At 38.2% G+C, this 9538-nt stretch overlaps 1 protein-coding gene across 5 annotated transcripts in view; it reads right to left on the bottom strand.

Annotated features, from left to right (window-relative positions):
- Positions 1–9538, bottom strand: part of ARHGEF3 (Rho guanine nucleotide exchange factor 3) — a 3017585-nt gene that overhangs the window by 202404 nt on the left and 2805643 nt on the right. The window lies entirely within an intron of this gene.

Raw genomic sequence — 9538 nt, 5'->3', positions numbered from 1 at the left:
ATGAATGTATAACCTTGAATGACATCCAAGCTGGTAACTATCCTCTGAAGGTAGGGTACTTTACAGAAAGGAGATTATCTGACACACACAGTGCGCTTTGGTACTTACCCCTTTGCAGAACTTGTTTGATTTAAGCTGAGCTATGATTTGGCTGATGGATGATACCTCACTAAAGGGACAATTTGTAAGTAATTATACAGCACTCATGGTTTAGTCAGATATGGAGTATATAGGTTCATAGGTGTGTACTAGGCTAATGGCCCTGGAGCCTTTACAAGCCTAGCCAATAGATTAGCCTGGCATCGTGCCACCTGAACTTAGTTCCAAGTGCCTCTGTCAAGTAGAGCCACTGCAGTGATCCCCGGGGTTTCTATTTCCCATCTACTCATCAAGATTTCTCTTGAAGAGGGCCAGTGAGGTGCTCTGCTTGACATGTATGGGAAGTCTATTCCATAGCATGGGCAGTCTCTGGGTTATGCATATAGCAAATCTATTCCTCTGCTGTATTTTTTAATGGCCAAAAAGACACTGAAATCATGTAATTTCATGTGGCACTGTGTATCTGACTTACTCAAAAGCAATGGTTATGACTGTAATGTGAATTACGTGTTATGTGACTTTGAGACTGCAGCAGTTAAAAGTATAAAATTAAATGTAAATAGTGCTGTGTCTAAAGGATTTTTTTTCACTTTGGGTGGCACAGTGGTGCAGCAGTTAACATTGTCTCCTCACAGCAAGAGGTTCTCTGGTTCGATTCTCGGCTGGGGTGCCTTCTATGCGGAGTCTGCACGTCCTTCCTGCATTCGCGTGGGTTTCCTTCGGGTGCTCCAGTTTTCTCTTACATTTCCAAAGATACATGTGTCTGAAGCATTTCTCCCCAGGCCTCCGCTAAAAATAAGCTCTGTCCTAGTCGGACTTTCACAGTCAATAAATGTTAAATAAATACATAAATTAAACAAATAAATAAGTAAATAAATAAATTAAATATACGGAGGAAAGTTCAGTCTTCAGGACTAGTTTCTTTATATACCGCTTGTATTAGTTTCCAATAGTCTGTTAAGAAACTTGCGGCACTACTACTTAGCTGAAGTTGAAGTGCTATCTACGTTTCATACTCTGTGCGATGGTTTTCCAGCTGAAGGAAAGGAACTTCTTTCGTATTTTACCGATTGATACATTCTTGGTAAGCCTCGGAAATTTAGTACTCAAACTACCTAATTTACAAGACTTCTGCCATTGTCGCCTGTCTCATTTTGGAATATTGCTGCACTGAATGGTTTATTCTTGCTGAGAACTCAAAATACAGTAGAAGCTTGGCATACTGTAGATGTCTTTAGTGTTTGACTGGGAGGCATGCCACAGATTTATCTGCAGTAATGTCTGTTTTAGTAAGAGAGCAAAATCGAGTGGATGAAATGTGAGTTCGGATGTCTGTTGGTTGTCCTTCTCCAAAGAAACAGAAATTGCTGCAGAGACATAATCAATTTGAATTTGTAATGAAGCTAAAAGTGACTGTAATTGTATGGAGTTTATTAAAGCTATAGCAACACTTCTGAAAATATGAAATGGAAACCTTTGGACAAATACACATCTGTCCCTTTAAACTACACTGTGATTCACAATGAGTTCTGAGGAATACACTGACCACTTTTCAGCTGATAATTCTTGTTTTGGGAAAATAAGGAAGGTGTTGTTCTTTTTACATTCACAAGAGTACATAGAGTTTCCGGAGCTGTGTGTAATATCCACTGCTGTTTTTCGGTCTTATGAGTTCAATATTGCATCAATTTTTTCAATTTTGGTTTTATGTTAATTCAATAAACTGAAATAGACCCATATATATATATATATATATATATATATATATATATATATATATATATATATATATATATATACATACTTATATAGTATATACACGTGTATGTGTATATATGTGTATAGTGTTCAGGGGTGTGAGGGCTTGCCCCCATATTGCAGAGTTACAGGAGGGCTTGCCCCCCATGAAAATAACAAAAAAAATTATGTTTTGTGACCTTGAGAAAATCACTTGATTTCAGTAATGACCTCCCTGGGTTTTTAGATATTTTTGGGGTCGAACAATGGTGAGTCGGTTAAATGAGATGTGATTACTCATAGTAAACCTGTAACAAAGTTTGCCAGGAAACACCATTCTTGACACCTATAGATTTTGTTTTTCAAAAACTGGCAATCAGTGCAACACATACTATGCAGAGAGGAGCAGTTAGAACTGTCAGCCTCTACTACTGATCTGTAGGGTCCACATTAGAGTGGAACAACATCTCTGCATATTCAAATGTAAAATAAATTTAGGTATACTTCACAAACTTTGATTACAAGGAGGGGTTTTCAAGTGAAATACAAGGGGCTTGAACCCCCCCAGCACCTTTAATGTGTTCCCAGATGCTGCCAAATTTGACCAGTCATGTAACAGTTACAAAAATAAAACATGCAAAAACTGGCAAGAGTCATAATGCATTCTGGTCAGACAATATTTTTAATGCATACAAAATTGCTACTATTTTTTTTTTACTTCTCTGCTAAACCGGGTAATACCTACTGGGCATGACTGTTTCTTTTAATTGTTCTTCCAAGAGCAGTCAGTACATTTTACCATGAAGGTCAATAACTGCCAGTCTTTCTGACGCAGCCTTTTCTTAAAGCTGTGCTTCTGTAAAACAGTCATATTCAAGCAAATTTAGTATGGTTACTGTTAGTAAGGATAAAGGTAACCTTATGAGGCACTTAGAATTTCATCCAGATAAAAACAGAAGCAAAAGTTATACCCATTACAAAAGTTTTAACAGTGACCATGAGTTGACACCCTAAATAAGGTATACTTAACGTTGCATAACTGTGCCGTTACAGTTAGATTTCACCGGCCAATTTTTGGTTAAGGTCAAATTTCAGTACTTTTAACAACTCTGGCACTAGCTACATAATGAGGAAATGAGTATGCACAGTTGCATATACTATGGCTCATGCACACCTATGTTGTGCCAACTGGACAGACAGTAGAAGAGATACAAGGAGACAGATTCCAAAAGACTTGCTGTCAGTATAAGTGACTTACTCTGGTGAAAAACCTACCTATAAGTCAGGATTACACTAGAGTAAATCACTTGCACTGAAAACATGTCTTTTTGAACTGGGGCCAAGGTATCAAAAAAAAAAAGAAGTGGAGGTCTGAAGTGAATTCCTCTGACTTGAATGGGACATTCTTTTAATCTACAACCAAGAAGGGAACACATGCTAACGTAGCTCTCAACTGTCCTTGATTTTGCCTCATATTTTCTTCCTGTCCCTCAAAGTTTTTCAGTTTCTAATAAATCACTGAGGGATTACAGTCAGCAAACAGATATTAGAGTTACACACTTCTGATTGTTCAGAAAACATATGTTGAAGCAAAATCTGTTGATCTATTCCCTTTTAAATGAATTACAGTAATACAATAATGTGCCTAATTTTAGGCCTTTGTCCCCCCATTACTTTTTGGATTTGCCAGAATTTTTGAGCAAGAAAGCTCAAAGGTATAGCTACTAATAAAACGGAAATCTCATTTTATTGAATTGGCACAAGAAGTCTCAGTCATCACCTTTTTCCAAAACCACTTGTCCTAGATAAGGGTCATAGTGGTAGCACGCTGATAGGAGCCTCTTATTGTATCAAAACCAAATCTCAAATGCTGGTAGATCAAAGATAAGCTGTTGAAGCACTGTTCATTGACACTACAGTTTTGTCTTTTCTCCACTGTTGTGCCACCTTGTGGTCTTGCAAGAGCAAATGCTTGTTTTTAACCTGCTGGCTGCTTTCCATGCAAGATCATGGAACAGCACAGTCTGGGAATTTGCCCTTATCCCACAGCTGTGTGATCTTGCACTTGGTATATATAATATGCAGGGGAATGAGGGAGTTCAGGTGGGGCTTGCCTCCTTTAAAAAACATATTTTTTAGTCTTTTTTTCCAGGTTTGAACTTTTAAGATTTGATCTAAAAAGATCACTCTTTTTGTTTTTGTAACAGTTTGCTTAATAATGATACAATCATTTAGTTCAAGAGGGTGTCCCCTCTATATGGAGGTACACAGGAGGCTTGCTCTCTGCACAAAATATACCTTTGAGGTTCGTTGAAAGTTGTTTTGGGATTTTTTTTTATTCTCTGTACCAGCTGTTGGTAGACTTGCTGTTGACAAATTAACAAGCTTCCCAAGTTCTGCAGAGCAGACAGACTTCCCTAGTCCTATCAATAATATCAAGTTCATACTTGTGCATTTTCAGGCAAACCAAGAGCTAGAATCACTTCAACATATCCTGGGCCTGCCCTGCAGCCTCCACTCAGTGGTCTGTTCCGGGCACAATTCTTGTTGGAGGCACCCTGGAAGTATCCTCACAAGGCATCAAAAAACACTTTATTTGAATCCTCTCAGAGCCATGGTTGAGAACTTTTGAGTTTTTCCTGGATTGTCAAGCTCGACAAACTTTCTGAGAGTGAAACCAGCTACCCTGGGAAAGAACCTCACTTCTGTTGCTTGTAGGTGAAACCTGATACTTTCAGTCACTATCCACAAAGCTCATGTCCATAGGGGAGGATGGGGACACTGAGTGACCAGTAAACTGAGAACATCGTCCTAAGAATCAACTCTGACTTCACCACTCTCTGGTACAGTGTGTACAGTAATGCTGCTGCTGTTACCACACCTACACAGTGATTGGGCTCCCAATCTCCTCTACTCATAAACAAAACACAAGGATACATAACTCCTCTACCTGAAGGGTACCTGCTTCCTCTCACACGGAAAGAGCAACAGATTCTTTTCTGGGAGAGAACCATGACCTCTGATTTAGAAGGGCTGATTTTTATCCCATCCACTTCATACTCAACAGTAAGTCACGCCAGTAAAAAATGAAGAGAGTAGTCGCTCGAGCTAAAAGGCTCACATCATCTTAAAATGAAAAAAAAAAGGCAAATCTCATATTCCAGAAACACCAGACATTGCCGTTGCCTTGATCCCCATGAGAATGGAAGACAAGACACACCCTTGACAGAGCCGTACTCCCATCTTGATTGTACGACTAAACACAAAAGAATATGGAGCTCTCCACAAATGTTGTGTCTTTTGGCTTTTCCCGGTTAGGGGTCACCACAGCGGAACTCTGGTCCGCTAATGATTGGCAGTAGATTTTTACGTGCCGAGTTGCCAGCCCTGACGCACAACCTTCAACGAAGGTACGCCCATTCACGCATGTCTCCACACAGAAGACGCTTTAACTGAGAATCGAACAGGACAACATCTTACTGTGAGGCGACAACGCTACCGCAGCACCACCACTGCAATATGGAGCTCTCCACAAATACAGGGACAAAATGGCACACAGAAGTGGCCACTGTCTTTTACAACACAGGACAGAAGGAAGTACCTTGTGGGATCATGACCTTACCATGGTGAACAGGGCGATGCACCCTTAATACACTTACAGTGATGCCATCTGGAGCTTTATGCTCAAGGTATGGTTACCTTTGGAAAACTGATCAGAAAGGAAAGCCAGACAAACAGGAACCCATAACTTTTCCTACGATGATTCAGAGTAAGGATCTTATAACCCTACTTGGATTAAGAAATAAAGACACAACTCTATACCACCAGTGAATGTTTGGTGACTAAGTGACCCAATCCAGCCTAGTCAAACTCAATCCAAAAATAGAGCCCAGTGTGTGAATGCACTACCAGCAAGATGAAGGGTAGATATCAGGTATAATGCCAGTTAAATGCCTTGTGAAAAACATGGAAAAATATTAAACCATTAAAATTTCCGTCATTTCTATGGAGATTTGTAACTGTTCATTATGCTGACAGTTTCAAAGCAGAAATAAGACAGCGTTGTTTGAAACTGCCACTCAGAAACCACTTATTAACCAATTACCTCTACAGTACCCATAGCACAGCTATGTACCTTCCCTCTTCTCACCCTAATGCAGAAACATATTTTATTATTCTTCAAAAGAATATTTAAAGCCCATCTATGCACATCACATAATACACAGTTTTCTTTATGGTAATTGAAGCTTAGGAAAATGTGCTTAATTATGTAATACTCTGCAGCTTTTGCAATGCAACAATGTGATTTTTTACACTTTTATACTGCAAAACAGGTTCATTACTTAACATGAATACTAAAGTACTAGATATTGTATAATATCTTTAAGTTATCTGGAACAACATTGTGGCTGGAAACACAGTCCATCCTCCTGCACCATAGTCTATCTACAAATAACTAAATATATACATATAGAATAATACTACATTAATTTATTTATTTTATTATTTTATTTTACATTTGTTGACCGGGATAGTCTAGCTGGATACATGTCCATTTTCAGTAGAGGCCCGGGGAGAAAAGCTCCAAAAAATAAAGAATAATAATAATAATAATAATAATAGTAATTAATATGACAGATCAATATATGAAAGACTATACTTTCAAGTAAAAAAATTTTTTTTTTTTTTTTTTTACAAATTAGAATACTTGTAGTGATTAATAACATAAGCATTAATTCTATAGAGGGTAATGTATAAAATAAGGTACAATATACATATATACATAGGATTTACGTGCAATAACATAGTAAATTGAAGCATTAAGGGAAGATCGTGAAGGTGGTGGGGTGAAAATTAGTAAAATGGAGTTACAGTTTTGTATGGCTTTCATTTTGGTCCCTGTTAGAAATGAAAGAAAAATATTTCAATATATGACAGACTCATTCTGAATTAAGTAACACGTTAAACTAGTGAACCAGAGGTCGAGATGTATGACTTTGTGAGTTAATTGTTTAATGTGAGAAATACTGATGTCATAATCAGTGGTCCAGAACTGCTGCCAGTGACTTGATCAATGAAATCCACAATTATGAAGCAATGTGCATTTTGCATTTCCAGTGTGAAGTTTTGTAAGGAAATAATGGAGAATAACAAATGTGCAAGTGACATATAAGCTGGAATTCCGTAATAATGATTTTTTAATTACGATTTTGAAGTCTTGAGTTAAAACTTTCAAAGCCGTATGCCACATCCACATGGTCTACCTTTGGCTGGCCTGCAGCCACTTATATTATGGGATGACACTGTAGAACCTCAATTCCTTGTTCTCTGGATAAGTAATATGTGGCCGCTGGCTAAATGTCATTCTCCTCCCAACATCTATTCCACACAAGACTCACACTGACATTGTACTAGGGTGAAAACATTTCACAATGTAAAAAAGGAGCTCACATTTTCCACCTTTTGTGATGCAGAGAGAAGACTCCTTATGTAGTGTCATCTCTCTTTATTCTTGAAAGACACATCATTAACCTTGGGTACCCCAACTAAAAATAAGTTCCAGAACCAAAAGGTGACCCCCCAAGTATAAAACTATTTCACCAAATCTGAGACACTGAAACAGACATCAAGCAATGTTTCCATATTGTGTAACATTTTTAACACTGCACCACAATCCCAGTTAAAAAAATAATAATAACTGGAGCTAAAAGCTTTGCAAGGGACTTTTCTTACACACACACACACACACACACACACACACACACACACACACACACACACACACACACACACACACACACACACACACATGAGTCATAACAGATATAGATAAGTCAACTCAAGTTCTTTTTGGTCAGATTTAATTTGTTTGAATTTTACATTTGAATGAAATGACATTTACTCAAATGAGGTTACTGTACTAATTAAACAAGATGGTGACTTTAGGGCTCAAGATAGTGTTTAGTTAGTGCTATCTTTCTCCTGTATGCTTCTTGACCACCCAGTCCTCCCTGACAGGACTAGAGCCTGTTCATTCTGTCATACCAGGTACTTTCACAACAGGGACAAAAGCCATCCAGAGGGATCACCATTCAGTTATCCATGAGGAAGATTCATGCTCACTATAGGCCCTGATTCCTCCAGTGTGTAGGGGATATGCAACTGGTGCCACTGTGGGGATCATTAATGCACTCAGTGTATGGTTCTATATACCCATAATAAGGGCCATCCCTTATGTTGTTACCCCCTCCTCTCAGGAGTTATGGTACTGCATGGCCATGGTCTATCCATCTTCTGCAGAATGGGAATGATCATCTTCCACACTCCAGCTCCAGTACTTGTCTGAGGTACTAACTGAACCTGGGTTTATGACTTCATAGTCAGAGCTTTGTCAGTCTATGACAACAGAGATGGCTAATGGTTGAGTTTTGCTCTACTTATAATAAGGATTAGGTTTCTATTTCAGTCTGCTGTTAGTTAAGATCTTGGACTAGACTTAGGGCTATGGGCTGTGTAGGATTTTGTATGTCTTGTACATGTTGTGTACTGTAAGAACTATGGTTGATAATTTGGTGTATAGTTGAAATAAGTTTGTTGCTAATGAATGTGTCCTTTAGTGAAACACTTTTAGGTTTTTGTCTTTTTGACTAGTTGAACTTAATACAGTTAATTTTGTTCAATTTATTCTTAAAGAAGTAATCCACAGCATTTTATCCATTTACTGACAATGCCCTCTCCCACCCCAAAATTACAACTGTAGTCCACAGTATGAAAAAAATGTTGCGCTACCCAAATGGGTATAATTAAGTTTTCTGTTTGTTGTCTACTATTTTGCTCACAGGAAATAGTTCACACTCTGTTCTCTTTACTTAGCATGAAACAACAGTCACTGACATATCTCTCAATTGTCCAGATTTTTGCCTCGTATTTTTGGTCTTTTCCTCATAAAATTTGTGGTTTACTGGCAAATTACTGAGGTTTGAAGTCACTAAATAATAGCAAATAATGACAGATATTTGAGTTTCAGACTTCATGTCCTTCAGAAAATACATAATAATTCAAACATTATTCTAGCAACTAAATTTATAGGAGCAATTTTTAAAATTTGTCCTTAATTTTGGGCCTCCCCCCCCATTATTTCTGGCTTTGTCCAGATTTCTTGGGCTGAGATGTTGAGAGGTATGGTTCTTTTTCCCCCACAACAGTTGGTCAAATGATGCCAAGGTCCTGATCTTGCAAAAAATGTCATGCAATGAAGATCAGACCCTTAGTATTGGCTCATTACACAAATTCATAAGTCACAGGCACAGATTTTATCCCCAATAAAAGCAACTGCTATAAGAGAAGTACGCAATGCAGCAAACATGTTATGAAGGCAAGGGTTACCTGCAGCCTTCCTTAGTTCATGGCTGAAAACATGAATGCAAGCAAGCATGAAATAGCTGTGTTTTAACCAGTAAGAAAGCTTGAAGCTCAGATACAAAAATAAATACATGTGCCTGACAGATGACGCACTTACTGCTATAAAACTAGCCGTAGTGACTTCATTTCCTTATCGGCAAATCAGTGTTATATAGGACAGGGTGTTTCTTTCACTGCTCCTGCTTCCTCACCCAGTGGTGCTGTTTACAGTGATTAGTATAAACAGTGTTTTGGGTCCCAGACAAGTAATGAAAACATGTGATATGCTACCACTTCCTTC

The sequence above is a fragment of the Protopterus annectens genome, chromosome 7.part1 (genome assembly GCF_019279795.1).
Source record: "Protopterus annectens isolate FY-2018-M chromosome 7.part1, PAN1.0, whole genome shotgun sequence".
Taxonomy (NCBI): domain Eukaryota; kingdom Metazoa; phylum Chordata; order Ceratodontiformes; family Protopteridae; genus Protopterus; species Protopterus annectens.
The sequence above is the reverse complement of the archived record's forward strand: the minus strand, read 5'-3'. Positions and strand labels throughout refer to the sequence as shown.